At 38.8% G+C, this 26,669-nt stretch overlaps 3 non-coding genes and 2 pseudogenes across 3 annotated transcripts; 1 reads left to right on the forward strand and 4 right to left on the reverse strand.

Annotated features, from left to right (window-relative positions):
• LOC130222399 (zinc finger protein 721-like) overlaps positions 1–26,669 on the forward strand; it is a 306,699-nt pseudogene that overhangs the window by 255,471 nt on the left and 24,559 nt on the right.
• trnaf-gaa (transfer RNA phenylalanine (anticodon GAA)) lies at positions 268–340 on the reverse strand. Its single transcript has one exon. It is a non-coding gene; the product is annotated as a tRNA-Phe (tRNA).
• trnai-aau (transfer RNA isoleucine (anticodon AAU)) lies at positions 429–502 on the reverse strand. The gene has a single exon. It is a non-coding gene; the product is annotated as a tRNA-Ile (tRNA).
• On the reverse strand, positions 612–683 carry trnaq-cug (transfer RNA glutamine (anticodon CUG)). Its single transcript has one exon. It is a non-coding gene; the product is annotated as a tRNA-Gln (tRNA).
• LOC130222347 (gastrula zinc finger protein XlCGF8.2DB-like) lies at positions 3,273–21,066 on the reverse strand (annotated as a pseudogene).

Raw genomic sequence — 26,669 nt, forward strand, 5'->3', positions numbered from 1 at the left:
CATTGCAATCCGTCAGAAGCCCTATCAAGTCACAGTTTTCTTTTATTCGATGGCGCATCTGCAGTGAGAAATGAAAGCACTAAATATATAGCAGAGTGCTGTCGATCAGCCCATAGGAATCATCACCAGAAGCGATGTGACCACCTGGGAGGAAGATAGCGTTTTGGTCAAATGGAAGCAGGTGGACTTAAGGGTGAAGCGGCTAGGCTTTTTGGGTGACTTTCATTCAACTGACCCTGTGCCCAAAACAGAACAACAACGTTGCTTTGCCGAAACCCGGGATCGAACCAGGGACCTTTAGATCTTCAGTCTAACGCTCTCTCAACTGAGCTATTTCGGCTGCCATGAGATAGCTTTCCTGCAGCAGGGATGTCTGTGAGACCAAGCTGAGCCCTTAAGTGCATCTGAGGCATAAGAGAGTAAAAATTTTGCCAGTACAGGTATCGAACCCGCGACCTTGGCGTTATTAGCACCACGCTCTAACCAACTGAGCTAACCGGCTGTTTTCTTACCAGTGTGCTGGAAAACCCAGAGTTAGTGTCATTCTTTGGCCTTCAAGGGAACAGGATGCTCTTTTAACTTTTTTTGTGCTGTGCTGGCAAAATAAAAACAGGTCCCACTGAGATTTGAACTCAGATCACTGGATTCAGAGTCCAGAGTGCTAACCATTACACCATGGAACCTTAAGATGATATAGAGCTGCTGCCCGACATGAAGATGATGAATTAAAAAACTGGCCTTGCAGGAAAGTAGCAGAAGGTCCATCCAAGGCAAGGCCAATGTGCATTGATTTCTGAGTAACTCGTCATTCGGCATGCAGGGCTCCTCACACATTTACTGGAGCAGGACTAGGTAGGGCCTTCAAAAGAAAAGCACGCCATTCTAGGCAATTTGACGACTAAATGGCAGGCAGGGCAAAGAAGCCACCACAGAACAGATGTGATCTTATTTTTTCCTTTTCGACCACGTCTAAAATTTTCAATTTTGATTGTGAAAAGGGGAATTAGCTTAAATGGTAGAACGGTCGCTTAGCATGGATGAGAGAGGTAGCTGGATCGATGCCCGCATTATCCACTTCTGTTTTCATGCCTTTCACACTGGCTTTTATTGCAAAGCTGGTTGCACCTGGAGGGTTTAGAGCGAATTTCCTTACGTCACCTTGCCGGTTCTGTGTAGTACTAATCATTGCAATCCGTCAGAAGCCCTATCAAGTCACAGTTTTCTTTTATTCGATGGCGCATCTGCAGTGAGAAAAGAAAGCACTAAATATATAGCAGAGTGCTGTCGATTAGGCCATTGGAATCATCACCAGAAGCGATGTGACCACCTGGGAGGAAGATAGCGTTTTGGCCAAATGGAAGCAAGTGGACTTAAGGGTGAAGCGGCTAGGCTTTTTGGGTGACTTTCATTCAACTGACCCTGTGCCCAAAACAGAACAACAACATTGCTTTGCCGAAACCCGGGATCGAACCAGGGACCTTTAGATCTTCAATCTAGTTAGTGTCATTCTTTGGCCTTCAAGGGAACAGGATGCTATTTTAACTTTTTTTGTGCGGTGCTGGCAAAATAAAAACAGGTCCCACCGAGATTTGAACTCGGATCACTGGATTCAGAGTCCAGAGTGCTAACAAAAAATGCAGTCTTAATACCCAAATTTGGACCCAATTTGAATATTAATTTCAAAAGATAGGAACAAGATACAGCTTCATGCCATACATTGTTGGAAAGCTGAGGGTACATGGAGTACAATGGTGTCATTTAATTCATTGTGGCATAATAACTGCCAGAGTTATGATTATTTTACTACTGTACAATTATGTGCTTCATGTAAATCACTGAAAATGGACCCAATTTGAATCAGGATTTCAAAAGATAGGAACAAGATACAGCTTGTATGAATTAAATGACACCACTGTAAGCCCCAGAATCCCCTCTTTCCAGGAATACTATGGATGTACCTGTATCTTGTTTTACACTCGTAAAATAGTTTGTCAAATTGATAAGTTTTTTTGGTAATTCACAGAGAGTCCCAATTTGACCTATTACATTTTATTCATAATTCTGGCAATTTAAAAGCTATAATCAAACAACCTACATTACCAGAAAGCACATGTTCCCAGTTTTCCAATGACATCAAATAGCTACCTGTATCCTGTTCAGAAGTCGTGGAATAGCCGTTTCAACCGAGCTGTTTTTTTCAGAAGTTCGTCGAAAGTCCAAATTTGGCGATAGCGTTTTACTCATAATTCTGCCGGTTCGAGAGCTAAAATCAAATAATAGGTATCATTGGATAGCTCAGATTGTGTGCTTTCCACAGAGTCCCAGTACTTTGTTCCAGCGTTTCGGGAAAAGTGGGAATTCGAAGAAGAATTTTGGTCGAATTCCGGAACCTGACCAGTCGCCAATTGGCGACTGTCCGGCTTGAGGGAGGTCAAATTCATATTTTTGGTCATAAAGTCAAAACGATAAGTCGCACGTGGACAAGTGGGACGCCGACGTTCTCAGGGGAGCAGCCCGGACGCGGCGATGCCCTGCTCACTCTGATTGGATGCTCCTTCGGCTCGTTTCAATTTACAGTGAGAGCCCGATTCACTCACTGAGCGACAATGAGAACGTTAAGGAACTGCTTCGGAACTTTGAGATGGCGCGCGCGCGCGCAGTCCCGGCGCTCAGGCTTCCGCCCCCGGAGGTCTTTTTCGGGTCCCGCGCTCCGTTACCCTTTTACGCCATATATGGTCGACGGCGCCGATCGCCAATCGGCGACTTTTGAGGCTTGACTCTCAAAATTAATTTCATATAAAAAAATTACGATCATCTGAATCGGGCCGTGGAGACGATCGCGGGAATGTACAACTCACCCCAGAGTGGTTTGGACGAGTCAAGTTGGCTCAACAACTTGACTCCAGTTTGGCGCTGAGTTCTTACCCTAAATAGAGTATCTGCAATTTTTTTTTTTCATGAGGAATGGAATGTGAGATTAAAAGATGGATCAGTGCAGTGGCAGCAGTAATGCAGTTGATGTGATTGTCTGTTGTGGTGAAGGAGCTGAGACAAAAGGCAATGTTCCAAATTTACCGCTCAGTCTAGGTTCCTACACTCACCGATGGTCATGACTGAAAGGACAAGATCTCGGATACAACCGGACACATTTTACAAAGTGTTATGACCCGCTTGTTTGAGTCGCAACATAAAAGAGAGATGAGATGAACAAAATAGCCTCAATGCAAATTTTTTATTCTAAAATGCAACTTATAGAACAATCAATCAAAGCAACCAACAAATGTCTAGAGATAATAATGAAGATAAAGAACTCAGGATATAATCACAACAACACTTTAACTACATGACATAAGTAATGCAAAACAAAAGCATAAGGTTAAAGAGTCAATGAGATGGCAGGTCTAGACATGGGGACTCCCGAGTAGCCACAGCGTCCTGGGGTAGCTAGCACAACAACTTTTATAGACCCATTGATGAGTAATGCAGGCATCCAATCAGGATTTACCACATACTCCAATCTGGAGTCTGGGGATCATCACAGTGTATTAATATTGTAAAACTTAATACCCGTCGCTCTGCCTAAATTATCAAATATCCATCAAGTATTCTACTCAAAAAAGTAAATGTGGTAAACTAGTAAGAATCTTGAACCTAAAATTAAATAAACTTTACCAATAAAAGATGTAACACATGACAATTGAATAGGCTTTCTAAACTTGACGCCCTGGTATACTGCAAGCTAACCATCCTGGAGCTCCACCTTCTTTGATGTGCGGCGTCTTCCCAGTGATTTGTTTCTCATTCAGGGAGCCAGACAGAGAACATTATCCAAAACAACCCTAGCTACATGAATACACTGAAGAGTAAAGTACAGATGTATCCGCACCTGTACAATCACTTGCAAAGAGATTTTAAGCCACAGAGGTTCTCTTTGCCAGATGTTTATGAAACTGTTCTTCTCTCAGCCACCATCATTGTGTTTATGGTAAACGTGAGGAGCGCAACACATTTACAACTCCACCTACTACAGTGTAGGAGTGTTGGAAAACAGTATACCGTCACTCAGCCTTTTCAAACATTATTCAGACATGACACATCCTTTGCACATGAGAATGTTTTGCTGCATTCATGTCATGTGTGCAACTTTTTGTCCACGTGTTTCTTAAGCTGCGCCAAATGAGTGAAACTCTGTAGAAACTGATCAGAGCTATACGGTTTCTCTCCATTGTGAATCCTCTTTTGTGTTTTCAGATGTGTTAACTGATTAAACCTCTTGTCACAGTGTGAACACTTGTACGGTCTCTCCAGTGTGAAACGTCTGGTGCAGTTTCAATTTTGGACCTGTAATAAAAGTCTTCTCACACTCCAGCACATATACTATTTCACACAAGTGTGGATCTTCATGCGTTCATTAAGGTGTGCTGATCGGTTGAAACTCTTCCCACACTGAGTGAACGTGAATGGTTTCTCTCCAGTGTGGGTCTTCATTTATTAGGGTCTGAGGAGTTGCTGAAACTCATCCCACACCGAAGCTGCGGTCACACTAGAGTATGAGCATGCAAAATTCTGTTGTACGGCTGTGCAATTAATTGAAAATCTGGTTTCGGCTTATGAAAAACGATTATTGCTTTATATACCGCCCCTTTCCAGTTGTACACGTTCGTTGCTCTGCAAAACTCAGTTCCACTTGAAAATTACTAAAAGCATGTACTGTATCGTTTGCAGCATGGGATGCGCATCATTCATAGATGTACATTTGAATCATTCATGTTTTAAAAGTGCAAAAGAGCGCATGTTGTTATGTGTGTGTGCGCGCACGCTTAGCCTCAGAGACGAGCGGCAGGTCAAATATATGCACATTTGTGTTAGAGTGCGGTGTTTAGTGATTATTCATAATAACCCTCATTTGTGTAATAAACAAACAAGTTGAGAATCAAAAGACATGTGAAAGAGAAACCATATCAGAGCCGCACTGTTCTTAAAGTGACAGCGCAATATTCCTGCTGCTGACTGTTTTATCATTAATCAAACAACAAAAGGAGAAAATCCCTCACTGCTCTTGACTGAAGGACTTTTGTAGCTAAAGTATTTTTCTTACAGTTAAGATTTCTAAAGCACAGTTTGTTTCATATTTTTATTCTATTGTATTTATTTCCCTTTCTTTTTTTACAGTGAGGAAAATAACTGTGCATATATACAGTTAAAGTCAGAATTATTAGCCCTCCTGAATTATTAGCGACCCTTTCCCCGCAAGTTCTGTTTAAATGGATTTATTTTCAACCCATTTTTAAACATAACAGATTTAATAATAACTCATCTCTAATAACTGATTTATTTTATCTTTGCTATGATTACAGCACATTATATTTTACTAGATATTTTTCAAGATACTAGTATTCAGCTTAAAGTGACATTCAAAGGCTTAATTAGTGTAATTAGGCAAGTCATTGTATAACAGTAGTTTCTTCTCAGACAATCAAAAACATTAAAAACATTGCTTAAGGGGGCTATTAATATTGAGCTATTAAAATAGGTTTCAAAATATTTAAACCTGCTTTCATTCTAGCCGAAATAAAACAAATAAGCCTTTCTCCAGAAGAAAAAATATTATAGGAAATGCTGTGAAAAATTCCTCTGTTAAATTTGGGAAATATTTATATACAAAAAAAAATTCACAGAAGGACGAATAATTTTGACTTAACTGATAATCGTTTTGAATAATCATGAAATACAATTATGACCAAAATGATCGTGAATATGATTTTTCCCATATTCGAGCAGCCCTAGAAAAGGGGCGGGATTAAACAAGATTATTAGACATTAAAAAAAGTGAGCGATTGGTCCATATTTTAAATTTCTGTCCAGAGAGGTCATGTTTTGATCTACGACTGGTCTCACACAGTCAAGTGATGTGATTTCACAGGTCAGAGTTCATCAAGCTTGAATTTGCAATGCAGTGAACTGCGAAACTTGACACACGGACTGCGTTTGGCATGCATATGAATGGAAGTCTATGAGGAGAGAAGTCCAGTGTGACCGCGGCTTAAGTGCAAGTCAATGGTTTCTCTCCAGTGTGTATCCTCATGTGGTGATTAAGGGATAATGATTGTCTGAAACTCTTCCCACAATGAGTGCATGTGAATGGTTTCTCTCCAGTGTGGATCCTCAAGTGTTAAGATGTGATGAGCAGTTAAAACTCTTCCCACACAGAGTGCATGAGAATGGTTTCTCTCCAGTGTGGATCCTCAAGTGTTGATTAAGGTGTGATGAGCAGTTAAAACTCTTCCCACACAGAGTGCATGTGAATGGTTTCTCTCCAGTGTGGATCCTCATGTGTTGATTAAGGTGTGATGATTGACTATAACTCTTCCCACACTGAGTGCAAGTGAATGGTTTCTCTCCAGTGTGGATCCTCATGTGTAGATTAAGGGATGATGAGTGGCTGAAACTCTTCCCACACTGAGTGCATGTGAATGGTTTCTCTCCAGTGTGGATCCTCATGTGTTGATTAAGGGATGATGATTGGCTGAAACTCTTCCCACACTGAGTGCATGTGATTGGTTTCTCTCCAGTATGGATCCTTATGTGGTGATTAAGGTGTGATGATTGGCTGAAACTCTTCCCACACCGGGTGCAAGTGAATGGTTTCTCTCCAGTGTGGATCCTCATGTGTAGATTAAGGGATGATGATAGGCTGAAACTCTTCCCACACTGAGTGCACATGAATGGTTTCTCTCCAGTGTGGATCCTCATGTGGTGATTAAGGTGTGATGAGCGGCTGAAACTCTTCCCACACCGGGTGCAAGTGAATGGTTTCTCTCCAGTGTGGATCCTCATGTGTAGATTAAGGGATGATGATTGGCTGAAACTCTTCCCACACTGAGTGCATGTGAATGGTTTCTCTCCAGTGTGGATCCTCGTGTGATTATTAAGGTGTGATGAGCAGCTGAAACTCTTTCCACACTGAGTGCAGGTGAAATGATTCCTGTCTCTCCTTTTCAAAATACCATCAGTCTGTAAATAAATTTTTTCCTCAATTTTGACATGATGTTCCTCCTCTTTACTCCCCTCATTCTCTTCAATTTGGTCTGAAATAAATAAATAAAACATTAGTTTTCATTAAGTCTTAAAATGTCTCATTAAAAGCTGAAAAGTGAAAAGACACTGGAAACATTGGCTACACACATTGTAATTTTGATGCACATTAAATGTTTTGTCCATTAACGTGTACAAATTTAAGCAGATTAAATGCATTCATTGTTATTTATCTAGTGCTTTTACAATGTAAATTGTGTCAAAGCTGCTTAACATAGAAGTTATAGTAAATTGAAACTGTGTCAGTCCAGTTTTCAGAGTTTCTTACATAATTGATCATAAAAGTCCTTTTGGTCATATTGATAAGACACAGATTTAAACGCTGTAAATTGACTATTTTTATTTGTATATATTCATAATTTCAACAAAACGTTTTTCTAAAATTTGTTAAGCAGACAGGGTGTCATGTTAAACAGAGTAGACCATCGCTTTAGAACTCGGAATATAACTTTATTAAAGCATGCACTCATTAGCGATCTTTCTGCCTTCTGTATGAGCTTGCTCGTGCTGGCTCTGCCTCCGTTGCCTCAGCAACCCTGGACCCCGACACAGAACAGCCAATCTCAATAACCTGTTCACATATCACCACATCTCCCCTCTTTAAAGTGATGAAGCCCCCCTTTAGTAAATATATAACAAGTTCCCTTTTAGCAACATGGAATATCCGGGACACTCTGAATGTGTCTCTGTTTCGGCAAGAGATTGTGCCTTAATTTGTTTGCACAATAAACTTTCTTTGGTAGTATTGGAACTGTCTTTCTGATCTGACGTCCAATTATCAGTTGAGCTGGGCTCAGTCCCGTGGCATTGATGGGTGTAGCACGATAGCTCATTAAAGCTAGCTGTGGATCTGGCTGCCTCAACACTCTTTATGCAATAGCAACATTCCTCTCAGCTGCACCATTAGCCTGTAGGTAGTGAGGGCTGGAGGTAGTGTGAGTGAAATCGTATGTCGTTTTAAACTCCACAAACTCAGCAGATGTAAACTGAGTAGCATTGTCAGTTATAAGTTTGTATGGGATCCCCCACCGAACGAACATAGTTTTCTGATGCTTAATACCCAGCTGGCTTGTAATAGTTTGTAGAGGTGCAATCTCAATATCATGAGATTAATAATCTACCACTATTAGGGATTTCTTACCATCTAGTTCACAGATGTCCACAGCGATCTTTTGCCATGGCCCACCAGGAAGGGTTGTAACCATCAGGGGTTCTCTCTTTTGTGTCGACTTATAGACTTGACAGAACTCGCATGTCTCTACTGTTTTTGTGATGTCTTTGGCTATTCTAGGCCACCATACAGACATATTAGCCCTCTCCCTGTACTTCGTGAGGCCCTGATGACCTGTGTGAAGCAGACGAAACACTTCCGGTCTCTGTGAACCATGAATCACAATTATATCCTCATACAGCAAAAGTCCAACAATTTCCGAAAGGTGAGCCCCAGCAGCATAAAACCTGTGCAGCACACTTGTCAACTGAGATGTCTGACTGGGCCATCCTTGGCGGATGTACTTGCAAACCAACTGGAGATCTGTATCTTGGAGCGTGGCTTTCCTTACGGCATTTAACCCATCTCCACTCACCGGCTTAGTGGACAGTACTGCCTGTACAAACACTGTCAGGTCATGCTCTGTGTCAGACTCAATGTGTAATGAGTCAGAGGATTTCTAGAAAGAGTGTCTGCCACCATGAGCTGTTTGCCTAGTACATGCACTGCTTTGACATTAAATCTCATCAAACGTATCAGTAACCGTTGGCACCTTAAGGAAGCTTTGTCAACATCGTATGTGTTAATCAATGGTACAAGTGGCTTATGATCAGTCTGGAGCTCAAATTTGTCCATATCTTGCAAGTAACGCGAGAACTGTTCACATGCCCTCACTCCAGCTAGGCATTCCATCTCGAATTTGTGAGTAGCGGCGTTCAGTCTCAGTTAAAGTCCTTGAACAGAAAGCAATCGGAAGTAGTCCTTCTTCTTGCTGCTGAAACAGGGCAGCACTTAGACCATAACTACTTGCGTCAACGCTGACCACTGTGGTCTTGTAGTATCATAGAACGCTAACGCTGGTGCTGTGGTCAACATGCTCTTCACTCTGTTAAACACCTACATCTGTGCCTCGCTCCAGGTCCATTTAGTGTCACCCTTAAGCCGCTCAGTCATTGGATGAAGAACTGATGAAAGACCGGGAAGGAATTTACAGATGTAATTTATCATCCCTAAGACCTGTCGCAATTTAGTCAGATTCGTAGGGCAGAGGAGCTCCGTTATAGATCTAAATTTGTTAATGTCAGGCCGGATCCCATCGTTTCCAATAATATGTCCAAAGAATTGAATTTCAGATTTTCCAAAGTGACACTTCTCTTTATTCAAATTAAGACCAGAGTCTCTGACAGAATTTAGGACTGCTTTGAGGTTGCGATCATGCTCCTCCTTGTCTCTACCAAACATCAGTATATCGTCCTTCACTGCAACAGAGCCAGCATGGTTTTTGAGAAGAGTGCTCATTTCTCTCTGAAATATCTCCGGAGCGGAGGTTATTTTAAAGGGTAGACTCCGGAAACAGAAGCAGCCAACTGGTGTTATAAAAGTGGTGAGTTTTCTGCAGCTTGAATCCAATGATATCTGCCAGAATGCACTGGATGCATCTAACATGGCGAATATGCATGCACCAGACAGTTTTTGAAACACAGTCCTCCATGTTGACAGAATCAACTCTACTCACCAGTTTCATTTCACAGCCAGTTTTACGACTGAGGACGTTGTTAGTGTATGGGCCTGTAACAACATAAGTCCAGAAACTGACACTTTGTCCTTTCCTTTCTGTACAGGCTAAGAATTTACCAATACAGTACAATTTGCCACTGGGACTTATGATGTCAGCAGATGTTTTAGTAAGATGTAGGCAAACAGGAAGTTTTAGAAATGTTTGTTCAGACATGACTGTGATATCTGCACCAGTATCATTCTTGAAATTAATGGTAGTCCCCTGCATTGATAACTTTATATGCCGCTCATCCACGTTAGCATCATCAGAAACTGACCCCAGAAACCATGTTCCCTTAGTTTCATCATCTTGTTTGTCACTGGTCACTTCTTTTACAGTTTTTGTTTTACAAGCGACTTTGAAATGTCGTGTTTTATTACACCTTCCATGTATTTCCTCATATGCTATGTTTATTCCAACCAACCAGGTTAATTAATGTGTTGTTTTAACCCTTATAGCAGATTAAAATGATCTGTATGTGTCTGAAATGTATGATGTCTGGTATTGAACGAAAGCTAGTGACATTTGTAATACATTGGTGTAAATGAAAAACTAGTAGCACAAACAGTATTCGTCTTGTAACCTTTGATGTGATAAACTTACCACGAGAATTCTACATGCAGTCTGTTAATTATTGACCCCTTCTACAATGGTACGGGGCGTGGCCCCGCCCTTCATGGCAACTGCTCATTGGAAGACAGTGCCATGGGGATGGACCAAACCAGGTCACTTAAAAACACCCTGCATCAAAGAAACTTTTTGCATTAGCTGGCTTGCGCATGCTATTGCTTTCTGCACACGTTCGCCTGCCCGGACACCGCACCGCCACGCGATTGGGTCACCACAAATTTCCCATGCAAACCTCTTGAGTTTCGGGACCGCTGAAACCGCACAAACTTCCGACTCTCAGCAGTCCGTAACCTCGGTAACCGACAGCCGCCCACGAGCAAATCCCAAGGACGTCACAGAAGCCACCAGCCAATCAGGAGCACTGTGTTTCCCCAAGACCTGCCGGCGAGGGAAAATCGACTCCAGCAAACTCGCAAGTAACAAACAAATGTTGTCTCTTGCTGATCTGGTGCAGATTGATCTTAAGCAGTTAAAGATAAGCCAACTCTCTGCTTTTGTGGTTTCTCAGGTGTTATTCTAAGATCTTGTAAGAAGTATTAGAATTAATTTGGGACGGTTGTTCAACTCATCTTACATCCTCTGAACTTCCTCTATGTGTATGTGTGTGTGTGTGTGCGCATTTGTTTGTTGTTTGCTTATTACGTAGTTTCATGTACCGTAGTGTAGCTCAATAAATCTTTGTTCTCATTTTGTAAGAACTGTGTTCTAGTTTATGTGTCATTGCCTCGAGCTGTAGATCTTGTTACCTTGCTTTAAGTTAACCCAATACTGTTTTATGTTATTATCGTTGGCCACGTAAATAATATTAACAAGATTGGTAAGATACAATGTCTTCTATTTGTGGGACAAATGGTAGATAAAGTGTGAATCTTTTTATCTGATTCAATCTGACTCAATTGAGTCGAATCAATGATTCGAATCTTCAAGATCCGGTTCATTGAAATGAGCTAATAAACCCCTGATCAATCTTAAAACGTAGGTTGATCCCCTACAAAATCCATGACAGCATATAATCATGCATTTATGATTGTTGGTGTTTTCTGTGACGACAGTAAACATTGTTTAATTGGTCACCACCCATGGGACGGCAAAAAGGAAATGGGTGAGAGAATAAAGGAAGAGGAGGAGAGTTGAAGAGGGCAGCATTATGTGGTGTGCAGAAGAAAGAGTTGACTGAACTGTTGCAGTACGGGGAAACGAGTAGAGAAACTGGGTCGAGACAAATAGTGTAAACAACTGGCTGTGAGGAAAAAAAAGCAAATGTATCGAAGCAACGGAGCAAAGACCGCTCGTGATGTCTGTGAACGATTGAGTCACCTAAGTCTTCAGTGCAGTGTTTCCTGAACAAAATCAACTTATCGATTTATCTTGCTGACATGGAGTCAGCTGCCGAAAGCCTTAATTCCGCAGTCAACAGTGTCGGAGTTTCCTGTTGGGCACCCGTGGCTGCTACTCACCGGCTGGGTTTATCGATGCCCTCAACCTTTACATCCACACCTCCACATTCGCCATTCCCCTTTCATATTCCTTGACCCCTCCGCTCCGTTTCATTTGAGTTATACGTGCTGAGGGTTTTGTGTTTCATTGTGATTACTGTTATATTGTTTGTTTTGAACTTCCGGTTGGAGCGGCGCCATGTAAAGACGCAAACTGTTGAGGTCCTCACGTGAAACTTAAAATTTCATTTAATACTGCTCTTATTCTAAATACTATTACCTTAAACCTACCTATGCTGGAAAATAAGTGTTTATAGGTGTCAGAGTCTAGCTGTTCTGAGCGTAATTCAACTTGAATCAGGATGAATACAGGCAAAAGCAACCATAGGCAGGCGGAATTCGCTATTAGCCTCAATGCTAGTGCTAACTCCAAAGTGCAAGCTGCATCTAAAAAAAAAAAAGAGACTGCTCCGGTAAGTGATTACAGTACGGTCCTTTAAGCTATGGATGCACTAAAGGGTGATTTGATTGCTAAAATTGTGGAAAAGGCAGTTGCACAGTCAAATTAACTTTTCAATCAAATTGACCAGTTTCGGACAGACATACGCAATGCTGTGAAGCACATTTTTGCCCGAGTGGAAGCAACGGAGGAGCGAGTGACTGGTCTGGAGTCTGTGTTGGGTGGATACTCCGACTCTATTACTACCCAGGAAAAAGAGTTTAGTACCGTGAAAAAGGAGCTGGCTCTGCTGAGAGACCGAAGCGAGGATCTTGAGTAGAGGTATCGCCGAATAAATCTCCACATTACGGGAATTAAAGAAGGACGGGAGCATGGCAGACGCATGACGGAATTTGTAGCTGGCCTCCTGAAAGATACCCTGAACCTCAAGAAGACTCCACTTCTGGACTGGGCACACCGCACTCTACGCAACAAACCAGTGGACGACAAGGAACCGCCACGCGCCTTCGTGATTATATGCCACTACTTTTCCGAAAACGAGGATATTTTGAAGAAAGCCATGGAAATGAAGGCAATCACGACAGTACACTTGGGTGTCAAAGACAATACAAATGTTAATATCACTCTCCGGTTAACTTTTAAATTACCACTGTAGCACATGTTCGTTGTTGCCAATTCCAGTTCTCAAGTATATTTTGTCAATAATGGGTGGGGTAGCTTTGTAGTAAAACATCAAGAGCTGTTCAAATAGTTTTGTTTTATATGTGAGGTCCCACATGGTCAGCTAGTTAAGAGTGGGAGTAGCTGGAAGTGTGAGCAAGTTTACACGCAAGGTTTCAACATTGTGTTGTTTCGTGTTTATGAGTGTATGTGCGATCACCCCCCCCCCCCCTTTTTTTTTTTTCTTTCCTCTCTCACCCCTACACATCCGCCTCCATACAAAACCCACAGATATCTTTCGGATGCTTCTGATAAATGTTTTCGACAGCCCTCCATAAACTGGGTGAAGTAAAGACAAACTTTTCCAGTTGGAATGTGCGGGGGCTAAATCACCCAGTGAAACGAAACAAGGTGTTTGCATATTTAAAGTTAAAATATGATATTGTATATTTACAGGAGACACATCTGTTGCAAAAAGACTATTCTAAACTTAATAGAGGAGGCTACACACAGATATATCATTCTAACTTCCATAGCAAAAGTAGGGGCGTTGCTGTACTCATACATAAGAATGTACAGTTTGTTATGGAGTCAAATGTGTTGGATAAAAATGGCAGATACGTAATAATCCAAGGTTAACTTTTTAACATGTCTGTGGTCCTGGCCAATGTGTATGCTCCTAATTCGGACAATGTACAACTTTTCAGTGATTTATTTTCAATTATTCCTAGTCTCGACACACACAATTTAATTTTAGGAGGCGATTTAAATTGTGTTTTAGCACTTCAAGTAATACATTAAGTCAGCCAGCACAATGCATTAACTCCTTCCTTCAGACCTATGGTGTAAGTGACCCCTGGAGATTTAAATATCCATATTCCAAGCAATTTTCCTTCTATTCATCTGTGCATCAAACCTATTCCCTGATTGACTTCCCTTAATGTCAGAAGTAGAGTATGGTAGTATTGTTATTTCGAACACTTGTCCAGTGTCACTAAAGCTATGTTTTCCAGGCAATGTAATCCCCCAACGTACATGGTGGTTTAACTCAAGACTCTTGGCAGATGACGATTTTGTAAAATTTATTGATGCTCAAATTGATTTCTTCCTTGAGACAAGTGAATCCCCAGAGATAAGTTATAGCATCCTATGGGATACTCTGAAAGCATATATAAGCGGTCAGATAATTTCATATCAAGCTAGTGCAAATAAAAGAATGTCAAAACGGCTTACAGAGATTGTGAATAAAATTAATACAATTGATCAGCTACACTCAACATCACCTTCCGAAGAGCTCCATAAGAAAATACTTCTTCTGCAAGCGGAATACGCAGAGGATCTCCTCATAAGATCACTTTGAAAGAGACAATAAAGAACCCTACACCAGGATCACTTCCTCAATCAACCCCTCTTTTATCACACTCACCTCCTCAGAAGTCTACACCGCATTGAGTCGGATTAATGTATGTAAGGCTGCTGGACCAGACAGTATTCCTGGGCGCGTCCTTAAAGCATGTGCAGAACAGCTCGCTGGGGTATTCACAGACATTTTCAACCTGTCGCTTAACCTAGCAGCTGTGCCAACATGCTTTAAAACCACCTCTATTGTGCCAGTGCCGAAACACTCCAGCCCAACATTCCTGAATGACTACCGCCCTGTAGCACACTGTACCCACATCAGTTTGCCTACCGTGGCAACAGGAGCGCAGAAGATGCCGTATCCATAGCACTGCACTCTGTACTCACACACCTGGACAATAAAAACACTTGCTCACAAATGCTGTTTGTTGACTTCAGCTCAGCATTCAACACTGTCATACCCTCTAAGTTAATGGTCAAACTTTGAGACCTGGATATCCACACGTGTCTCTGCAACTGGGTTGTGAACTTTCTGCCTAACAGCCCTCAGAATGTTAGATCAGGCCACATCTGCTCCACCACCGTCACACTCAACACTGGTGTACCACAGGGCTGTGTGCTGAGCCCTTTCCTCTACTTTCATTTTACCATAGACTGTAGGCCTGTGAACAGATCCAACACCATCATCAAATTTGCAGATGACACCACAGTGATTGGTCTAATCAGCAACAATGATGAGACTTCCTACAGGGAGGAGATACAGCATCTGGGCACTTGGTGCACAGACAATAATCTGCTCACTGACACCAACAAGACCAAGAAGCTCATTATGGACTTCAGGAAGGGAAGAACAGGCTCACATGATCCCATCCACATTAATGGGATGGCTGTTGAGCCTGTCTTATCCTTCAAGTTCCTGGGGACTCACATCTCAAAGGAACTTTCCTGGACAACCAACACCTCCAGCCTGGTCAAGAAGGCTCACCAGTGCCTATTTTTCTTAAGGCAACTTAAGAAGAACCAACTTTCATCAGCTGTCTTGGTAAACTTCTACCACTGCACAATAGAAAGCATCCTGACCAACTGCGTCACAGTCTGGAAGCTGCTCTGTTGCTGAGCATAAGGCACTGCAGCGGGTGGTGAAAACTGCCCAACGCATCACAAGGACCACACTGTCAGCCATTGAGGACATCCAGAAGAAACACTGTCTGCGCCGAGCACGCAGTATTCTTAAGGATTCCTCTCACCGTGCTCACAGACTGTGTTCTCTCCTGCCTTCCGGCAGGCGCTTCAGGCTCCCCTGGACAAAAACCAGCAGACTGAGGAACAGCTTTTTCAACAGAGCTGTCTCCCTTTTGAACTATGCCCCTCACTGTCTCTTTTGCCCCCAATACACCCCCACACTCCTCTAACCTATACTCCTCACAATCACTGCACTGTTTAACATTTGCACATTTAAAATTTGCACAAATCCATTGCACTATATTGCACTGATTCACTTATTTATTATTACACAACTGTACATACCCACTGCACATGGACATTTGTAATTATGTACACACCCACTGTACATATACATTTGTAATTTGTTTTATCTATCTGCACACTTCTGATTATTAATAGCAATCTGTACACATTGTAAATATTGTAAATTTCTATTCATAGCTAATACAACCTGTATAAAATGTTCATAGTACATCTTTAAATATCACCATAGTTTTTCTATAACTGCACTTTGTATCCTGCACTTGCTGCTAATGCACTGCTGGTTAGACCTAAACTGCATTTCGTTGCTTCTTTTTCTGTCAAATCCAGATACATGTATTCCAAAAGCTCTTACAATAATTTCAAAATTTGGAAATGTTTCTGGATACAAAGTCAATCTAGCAAAGAGTCTCCTTTTCCCTGTCAATGATATAGCACAGCGAACGTCCTTCCAATCATTTCCATTTTCAGTAAGTCCTGATAAATTTGTATATCTGGGTGTGAGTGTGACACGCAAATATAAGTATTTGTTCAATAATAATGTTAAAACGACATTAGACAAAGCCAAATGAGACATAACACGGTGGTCAACCCTTCCTTCATCTTTGACTGGGAAGATCAATTCCATTAAAATGAAAATACTACAAAGATTTCTGTTTCTATTTCAGACCATGCCTGTTTTTATTCCCAAGTAATTTTTCAAGGAGTTGAATAATTGTATTTCTACATTTCTCTGGGATAAGAAAATTCCTCGCATAAAAAAGGAATTCTTGGAAAGAAGAGTGTGGATTGGCAATGCCAAATATTTTATGCTATCATTGGGTGGCCAATTTACACAAACTGATATTCTAGTTTTCCAACATCTGTAATGATGAGGCCCCACTTTGGTTACTGATGGAACAGCACACGTCTAATCCAGTGTCACTACTTTGTGCTCTGATTCCAGTGAGTAAACAATATTCTATGAATGGATCACTCAGAATATGGCCACAAATCTAACCTCACTTTAATAATAAACAAGCCAAATATAATTAATAATAAAATGCCTTCTGCTCCCATTTTGTTAAATCTGTCATTCCCTCCCTCTCTTATAGATTAAGCACTCCAATTATGGTCTAGGAAGGGAGTTAACTGTGTTAAGGACCTGTCTAAAGATGGAATATTTATCTCATTTCAACAGTTAAGAACAGACATCGAAATTCTCCAGTCTCCAGTAAAAACACTTCTCTCCTTCACTGAACCAACCAGAAGCATGTTGGATAGATGAATTGGTAAATATGGACCTATATCAAAGGGGTATGATGTCCATGTTATATGAAGTGATTCAAAGACCTGCATCCCCTTTCCTAAATCGTATAAAGCAAAAATGGGAAGACGAACTGGGACTGGAAATATCAGATACAGCCTGTCAATATCCCATAGAACTGGTACACTCATCTTCTGTATGTATTAGACATGGTCTTCTTCAGTTTAAGGTGCTTTATAGGCTTCACCTATCTAGGAGCAGGCTGATTTTTCTCAGGTGAAAAAAAACAAACCCGCCATCCCACAAACATTGGATATTAGAAGTGTTATCACATCTTAAACTCGAGCACCTTAAATACACTCCGAGGCTTTACAAAAAAGTTTTATGAGGTTTGACAGCCTTTCCTATCCTACATTGAATGCTCAGGGGTATTATATCCTAAGTGAGAATTTATCCCTAATTTGTTTTATCTATTTTTATTTATTTAATTAATTTATTTTTATTTAACTCTTTCTCCCTTTTTCTTTATGGGGTGTGAGTATGTCTGTAGCTATGTACCATGTTAATTTGTTGTTTAATATGTGTGTTGTGGAAAAATTGAAGGTTTTTGAAAAAAGTCAATAAAACTATTTGAATAATATGAATGTAAGCAGAACTAAAAAAAAATGTTTTTAGAACGAGTAATAATCCCATTAATCTAGTTACAGTACATGTCGAAGGTCTGTGAATTTAAGCTAATTATTTATTAAAGAAGGACAAGCCATTCTCGGACGTCACTTTGTTCTTTGTGTGACTGAAATATAGGCAATGGCTATGTTGATGCAGTAGGTAGTGCTGTCACCTCACAGCAAGAAGGTTTCTGGTTCGAGCCTCGGCTGGGTCAGTTGGCATTTCTTTGTGGAGTTTGCATGTTCTCCCCGTGCTCGTGTGGGTTTCCTCCGGGTGCTCCGGTTTCCCCATCAAGTTCAAAGACATGTTCTATAGGTAAATGCGGTAAGCTAAATTATCCATACTGTATGAGTGTGAATGGATGTTTCCCAGCGATGGGTTGCGGCTGAAAGGGCATCCGCTGCATAAAAATGTGCTGGATAAGTTGGCGCTTCGTTCCACTGTGGTGACCCCAAATTAATAAAGGCACTAAGCTGAAAAGAAAATTAATGAATTAATTAGCGTTTCCAGCCAATGAATCAAAGCGAACAAAATCATCACTTCCTGACTAACTGGTGCCAAATATCAACAGTAAAAACAGAATTTACTGCAGTAGAAGAAGCAACAAGAATCTTTTCTTTATTTAATAAATGACTTTCACCTCAGAGGACAATGCCAACACACTGTGAACACGTGGTGGCATTTGAAGCCATGAGAATCGGAGAACAGACGCTCTTGACACGATTCAAACGCTCTGGAGGTCATTAATAATCTAATAACATTAATACTGAAACGTTTTAGAATGACCAAAACAACATTTCAGATGTTTTACAGTGTGCTCAGTCTGCTGGTTTGTGCATTCACACACATTTTCATCATCATATGATCTCTTATAACAAACCTTTTTTAACACACATACTGGAATTTGTTCCGTAAAAGTGCTTGCGTAGTTTACGTGAGTTTATCTTTTCTCAAAAGTTATGTGCATCATGACGTTTCAACTGATTTTTTTATGCTCATAGCCTATCCAAAATGCACATAAAAATAAGTAGCTGGAAACGTTAGGCTAAGTGAGAAATACCGCTTAATCTTTAAAAAAAAAAAATCGGAGGAGACCAACAGAAACTCAGAGATTAGAGAATAAAACCTGCTACTGACCAGGTTAGGTTCACAGAGCAAGTTACCACGGTAACTGACTGAGTTAAAGTTACCTCTCTTTAAGAAACAGGCTTGACTTGAAACGGAAACCCAGAGTTTCTCTCATTTCAGGGATTAAGTACTCTGAGTTTTCACTTAACCTCCTGTCTCACGTCGTCCTACAGCAACATCATATAGTTTTAGAATACTGTACAATGTTTTATAATAATTAATTACTTTAGTGTCCATTTCATTCAGCATGTTTAAAATTGGGGGCATCCACGTATTTTGACATACTTTAAACCAGGGTTTCTGCAGGTTTCACCAAGTTAAATTTAAGACTTTTAAAGACAATTTCAAGACCATTATGAATGAAATTTTACACTAGGGCTAAAGAATTTTTCAAATGGCCCAGATAGAAAGGATTTTATTTGCCCTATCAAAAAATAAATAATAATAATAATTTTATACATTTAATAATGCAGTAATAAATGAATAATAAAAAAATGTTAATATTTTAGAGATTTCTTAGCAAAAGATCTTAAATATTGTGTAAAAACAAGCAAGCTTTACTTGTATCCACACACTTTTTTCCAACATAAACTTTCCTTAAAATAAAAAAAACCAATTAACAAATGCTTTAAAAGTTTTAAAAACTATAATAAACTAAATCTATGCACAACAATCTCTCAGGTCAATGTCCTCAGCAGTAAATACATGGAGCACTTTTAAACAAATGTTATTGTAAGGAAAATAATGAAACCATTATGATAAATAGAGTTAAAATGACCGTTTTGAATAAAAAGTTGAAAGTTTTATTGAGATGGATTGTTGGTGATTGTATGGGTTTTGACCAGATTGGGCAGCAAAACATGAACAAAGGAAAATGAAGACTTGTTTAAAAAAGATTTAAAGATCTACAACACAATATTTCAGTAAAATTAAGACTTTTTAAGACCCCGTAGAAACCCTGTTTTAACACAATAGCCTGGGTAATTAGTTATTATAATAATGATGTAATTCTAACTCAGATACTATCTGTGAGAACTAGTAACAACTACTAAAAACAAGTTTAAACCCAGTAAGTTGATGAAAAAAGGGAATTGTGATCAACGTGACATATGCAAATGGAAAGTACTAAGTCAACACTATCACTGTAATAGCAGATATCTTCTATGAGAATACTGTAGGTCAAATATGCTCAGCTCAATTAAACTTTTTTTTAATATAGCGCCTGTGCTCAAGGACGCTTTATAAACAATAGAAGAACAGGAAAAGCAATAACCTTCAGAAGGTAGAGAAGATGAGAGAATAATAATACATAAAACGAATGACAAAAGACATGAGAACAAGTAACAAGAAAGAAACTCATTCCTGTCGTTTAATGAGTGCTTATGTGCATTTAGGAGAACTAGGCAGCACACTCAGGGCTGCAAGATGGATTTAATTTAGTATTCTTATTATTAAAATATATCTGAATGAGGATCAAATGACTGAGTTGGTCTTTGAGAGTGAAAACCAACCTGTTTGTTCCTGCAGATCTTCCTGTTTGACTCTGAATGTTTCTTCAATCTTCACATCTTCACTCTCCTCTTTAATAAACGCCATCTTTATAACAGTGTGGAGATCAGTCGCTTCAGCAGGAGTTTTTCTCTGTGTTTGGACACTTTATCCTGTTTAAAATGAACAAAACAATAAAAATGTCCTGGTTAAATAAATAAAACAATGAGCAGTAACAAAATAACTTCTCTTCAACACTTGCTTCAACAGTTTCTTTATATGAGAGTAATTAACAAAAAGAAAGAATGTCAGAGCAAGAAACAATAGCCACAAATTAAGCTGACTAAAACTAGTAATATTACTCCATTTCTTATATAGTGATGTATACTTAGAATGGACTGACATTATGCTATTTAATAAATTAAACCTTCATTAAAACACTTATTACACACATTTCTGTTGTTCAAACAATAGCCCTCACTACTGTGAGTAAAACAGTGCTACGTTGTATAAAGGGTTAAAATAATAACAGCAGGTACAAAATTTAAAAATCTGAAACTTTAATCAATCGCTTTATATTCATGTAAACGCTTAAAACAACCTTTCTCCGGTCGAATTACAGTGCGGGAGCGGCGCGGCCTTATGACGTCACACGTCACGCCAAAATAAAAGTCTTTTATGTTTAGCGTTTTTGCCACTTACTGTTGCAGTCATGACTTATTGATACATTTCTCCCTCGTTTTCCACTTTCTCACAGACACACATATATTTAGCATTTGGAGTTCAAAACCTTTCAAAACCTTTATTATAAACATTTTAAGACATTTTATTTTAATTCTAAACTTTTTTAATCCACTAAGACTAAGTGTTTAAAGCAGATAATCTCAACATTCTAAAAAGTATAACAAATAATCTGATGAGTGTTTTGAGCAGAAACTTTACACACACATTCTGTGCACACATTAACAAACATTAAATAAGTGCACTTTAAGTAAAAAGTACCCATTACTACTACATGTTTTAGTTTCACTAGCTGGGTCATTATCACTATAAAGTGCCTTTGATGTCCCACAAGATTGAATCAGTCCTATAAGAACATAATGCGCAATAATGAAACTCTGAGTTTTGATATAATTAGTTAAACCTTTACACACATACAGGTATAATTATAAGTGTTTTGTTTGTTTTAAATATGTTTTTGTCTGTTTTTGCCATATTCTTTAATTGAATAGATGTGATTTTGCCATGTCCCACACACTGCTCAGACAACTTCAGTGAGTCTAAAAATTAGGTAAATTAGATCAAATTAAAACAAAAGATTTATAAATATTCTTTTTATATTTAACAAGTTATTTGACAAAAAAAAATCATTTTAATATCATTAATCATTTTGCACGTGTCCTTAAAATCGCTGTCCACCCGATCATGATGTGGTAAATGCCCCTTTAAGATGTACTCTGATGTACTCATTGGCATCCCCCTGCCCATTTTGCTTTTCTTCAGAGCAGGTTAAAATATCTGCTGTGCACACAGTAAATATCTACACTTATGTTTCCTATTTTTCCTCATGTTGTGTTTGAAAATGAATGTTGTCAAGCTTAACATGTCCACCCTGTCAGAGTGAAATATTAATTAATATAAACTTAAAATAAAGCTTTTAAACTAAGTACAAAGAGCTTAAATAGGGAAACACTTTACCAGCTGCAGGTGCTACATGTGTTGAATAAATGCTGTCTTTAGCCAAAAAATGTCCTCCTTGTCATTGTCCACCCTGTCACAAATCCTTCCTTGACATGGTGGACATAGGTGCATTGTTATTGACACTTTATTTTCTTTAATATTTTATTGTTAATTAGTTCATGTTTTTTTTTATGTCACAACACTCATACACTGCAGGAGTAGATGCAATATGAGTCGTGGACAATACAAACCTTTTGGCAATATCTGTCTTAGTCTATATTTAGGATATCTTTTTAACGTCCTTATAATGAAGCTCATTGACTGAAATAAAACTACAGCCCTAAGTATTTGTACAATTATGTGAACATCTGTAATCTAATTATTTACCTTATTCTGAAGAAGAAAAAAAAACAGTATTATGGTGTTCAACTTGAGTTGTCTCCAATATTCCCTTCACTCCTCTAATACAGTGTATAATATAAAGATTTACATTCATTAGCAAATTTAGTTTAATTTGAAAGACAATAATAGTTTATTCTACCATTAATTTGCATATTGATAAAACCTAATTGATAACAGAAGAGGCGGCATGGTGGCTCAGTGGTTTGCAGTATTAGTGAAAACAGAAGTTGAATTCTTGAAAACTTTATAACCCTTTTATATGAACCCTTTAATATTTCTTGTTGTACCTGTTGTTTTTCAAATGTTCCTCCATATTTAGTTCACTAAGTAAAGCCTTTGTCCACTCTGTCATGCTAATGTCCACCCTGTCATCTTGTTTTTCACTGTCATGTTCAAATTTTAAGAATATAAACAAATTATTTATAACCTCAGCAAAAAATCTCGTGTGATTTCTTAATTAACCAATAAAGGACAGTTAATATTATCTGAAAATTAATGTTTTGTCTATTATTTCATTATTATAAATAGAATTTCTCCATAAAGTTGGGTTGGTAAAGGGACACATTACCTTTCTGAAAATATACATGTTATAATCACACTGCAATGAAAATATACTTATACTACTTTGAATTTGTTCATGACAGGATTGACACAATTTGAGCTTTGTTTCCTGATTTTCTGCTTGCAGATTATTTGTAAAAAAGTGCAGGAGCTTGACCAACATTCATTTCTTACAGCCTAAGGTCTAATTAATACAACAACTATGAGGTTAAATCAAAAATCTCAAACCTTTTTTTTTTTTTAATGTTGATGTCTCAAAGGCACTTTATAGTGATAATGACCCTAAAAACGTTTTTCAAAATTGTCTTAAAAATGTTTAGATTAAAGGTTTTGATCAACAACTCTAAATACTGAATATCTGTGTCTGTGTGAGAGATAGCAGATATGTTGTGTAAAGTGGGAAACGAGGGAGAAATGTATCAACATATAACTGCAAGTGGCAAAAAAGCTAAACAAAAAAGACTTTTATTTTGGCGTGGCGTGTGACGTCATAAGGCTGCGCTGCTCCCGCGATGTGATTCAAGTGGAGAAAGGTTTGTTTTAAAGCTTTTACAGATATAAAGCGATTGATTAAAGTTTCAGGTTTTCCCTCCGCTGCAAAATATGTACCTGTTGTTGACAATATTATTTACCCTTTATACAACATAATACTATTTTACTCACAGTAATCGAGGGCTACTGTTTGAAGAAAGTAACATAAATGTGTGTATTAAGTGTTTTAATGAAGGTTTAATTCATTAAATAGCATATTGTCAGTTCATTCTATGTATACATCACTGTATATACAAAAATGGAGTACTAGTTTTAATCAGCTCGCTTCTGGCAATTGTTTCTTGCTCGGATTTACCTGATTTCTTTATATAGAGGTAAAGTTGGTTTTGTATTCGCACATTCGTTCATCTAGAAGTCTCTATATTGTTTACCATGTTACCTTAAATATTAAATCGGAATTAACATGCAAGTATGACTTCTAAACAACATTAACACTATCTAATTTACTGTGAACAACGCTGTACTTTTGATAGTCATTTGATAGTCATTTGCTGCATATATGATTTCCCTATTTACAATTTGCAAAGAATACTTTTCTGAAATTTTATTAAGGGTAAAGTCTGAATATCCGAATATAAAACAAACTTTACCTCTATTCTCTTTATTGAGGTAAAGTTGGTTTTATATTCGCACATTCAGACTTTCTCCTAAACTAACTTAATATAACTTTTTTTTTTATTATTATTTGCTAATTTTAAATAGGGAAATCATCTTATCAAAATACAACGTTGTTCACAGTCAAATGACCATTTGTTCAGACTCAAAGTACCATGGTAAACAATACAGGGACCATGTCACAAGTTGTCACTGAACAAATGTGCGAATATAAACTCATTGATTTCATTTTGATTTCTTGTTTCTTTTATCTTTTTGTTAATTACTCTCATTAAAAGAAACTGTTGAAGAGAAGTTATTTTGTTTCTGTTCATTGTTTTATTTATTTTAAACAGGATAAAGTGTCCAAACACAGAGAAAAACTCCTGCTGAGGCGACTGATCTCCACACTGTTATAAAGATGGCGTTTATTAAAGAGGAGAGTGAAGATGTGAAGATTGAAGAAACATTCACAGTCAAACAGGAAGATCTGCAGGAACAAACAGGTTAGTTTTCATTCTCAAAGACCAACTCAGTCATTTGATCCTCATTCAGATATATTTTAATAATAAGAATACTAAATTAAATCCATCTTGCAGCCCTGAGTGTGCTGCCTAGTTCTCCTAAATGCATAAAAGCACTCATTGAAAGACAGGAATCAGTTTCTTTTGTTACTTGTTCCCATGTCTTTCCTATTTTCATTATTTTATGTATTATTAGTCTCCCATTTTCTTTACCTTCTTAAGTTTCTTACTTTTCATGTTCTCCTACTGTTTGTAAAGCGTCCTTGAGCACTGGGGCTATATAAAGTAAATAAAAACAACAAATTAAAACAAGTTTAACTGAGCTGACGATATACAGTATTCTCATAGAAGATATCTGTTATTACAGTGATCGTGTTGGATTAGTACAGGGGTGTCCAAACTTCATCCTGGAAGGCCGGTGTCCTGCAGCTTTTAGCTCCAACTTGCCTCAACACACCTGCATGAATGTTTCTAGTAAGCCTAGTAAGTAGGGATGGCTGACGTGAAACTGATGTTTCGACACTGTATCGAGATCCCAAAGCACAAGTGTTTCGAAACACTGCACCAAAGCATGATCCGAAACACCTGGTCACGTGACTAAAGCAATTTAAAGCATCGATCAGTTCAGAAGCGCTTCCAGACCTGACAAATCTGTGTTTGACAAACAGGGTCCGAAATTTCTTCTGTCTCATATAGCCTAGCGGAACATGCTTGTGCGTGTTGTTACTGAGCTTCAAATGACTTTTGGGTTTGAATCCCGACTTGTACAAATACTACTGTATTTTAATAATGTTACTGTTTTATAGTGTAGTCTAGATATGATACAGCTGCTGATACGCCATCAATTTAGCATCATTTTTGTAACACTGTAAAACAATAATGAATATTTTACAGTACTGTGATGGTTGGGTTTAGGTTTTGGGTAGATGTTAATAAAATACAATGGGAAATTTATGGAATAATATAAACAATTCTTGTTAACTTCTGGCCACAACTGTATCTGATCTAGCAACAACCCTGTTTTATGACCAAAACAAGACATATTTATTCACAAAGTGTTTATTCGGATGTCAGACCAATGTTGAAACAAAACGATACAAGAACAAAGCATTTCATACAGATATTAAAGCATTTTAAAATAGCTTCATCAGTCTGGGTTCGAACCCAGTATCCCCACACGGTAGTCAGGAACCCTAACCGCTCCACTAAATCGCTTGCAGATCCTAGCTTACAAAGTGGCATTTAACACCTTAATTTGCTCAACTGTTCTTTGGTGAAGCTATTTCAGTGCAATATAAAAAATGCCCACTAGGTGTCACCGCAGAGTGGGGTTTCGAAATGTTCATGAAGCCTTGCTTTGCCCACCACTATTAGTAAGAGCTTGATTAGCTAGCCCAGGTGTGTCTGATTGGGGTTGTAACTAAACTTTGCAGGACACCGGCCCTCCAGGACAGAGTTTGGACACCCCTGGCTTAGTACTTTCCACTTGCATATGTCACGTTGATCACAATTTCCTATTTTTGATGAACTTCAGTTCGGTGTTAGTTTTTATTTCAATATCTTAAAGAGCCCATATTATACATGAAATAGGGTCATATTTAGGTTGTAAGGGTCTCCAACAACAGTCTAATATGCATGCAAGGTCAAAAAACACTTTGATGGTCTTATAATCTGCATTTATTTTTACCTAATTATCCCAGCGACTCCCATATGAATCGTTCAGCGATTCATTTGTTCCCAAACCCATCCTCAGCGCGAAGCTAATCTGCGCTGATTGGACCAATGGCAGCCTGCTGCGATTGGTCGACAGTGACAGGCTTCAGCGCAAGACAGAGTGAAATGCCCAGCTGCTAATCTACAATATAAAAGTAGTCACAGTGCATACACGCTTCACAGTGGATTTTGGCTGCCAGTGGGTGAATGTAAACACAG

This window comes from Danio aesculapii, chromosome 4 (assembly GCF_903798145.1).
Source record: "Danio aesculapii chromosome 4, fDanAes4.1, whole genome shotgun sequence".
In the NCBI taxonomy this organism is placed as follows: Eukaryota; Metazoa; Chordata; class Actinopteri; order Cypriniformes; family Danionidae; genus Danio; species Danio aesculapii.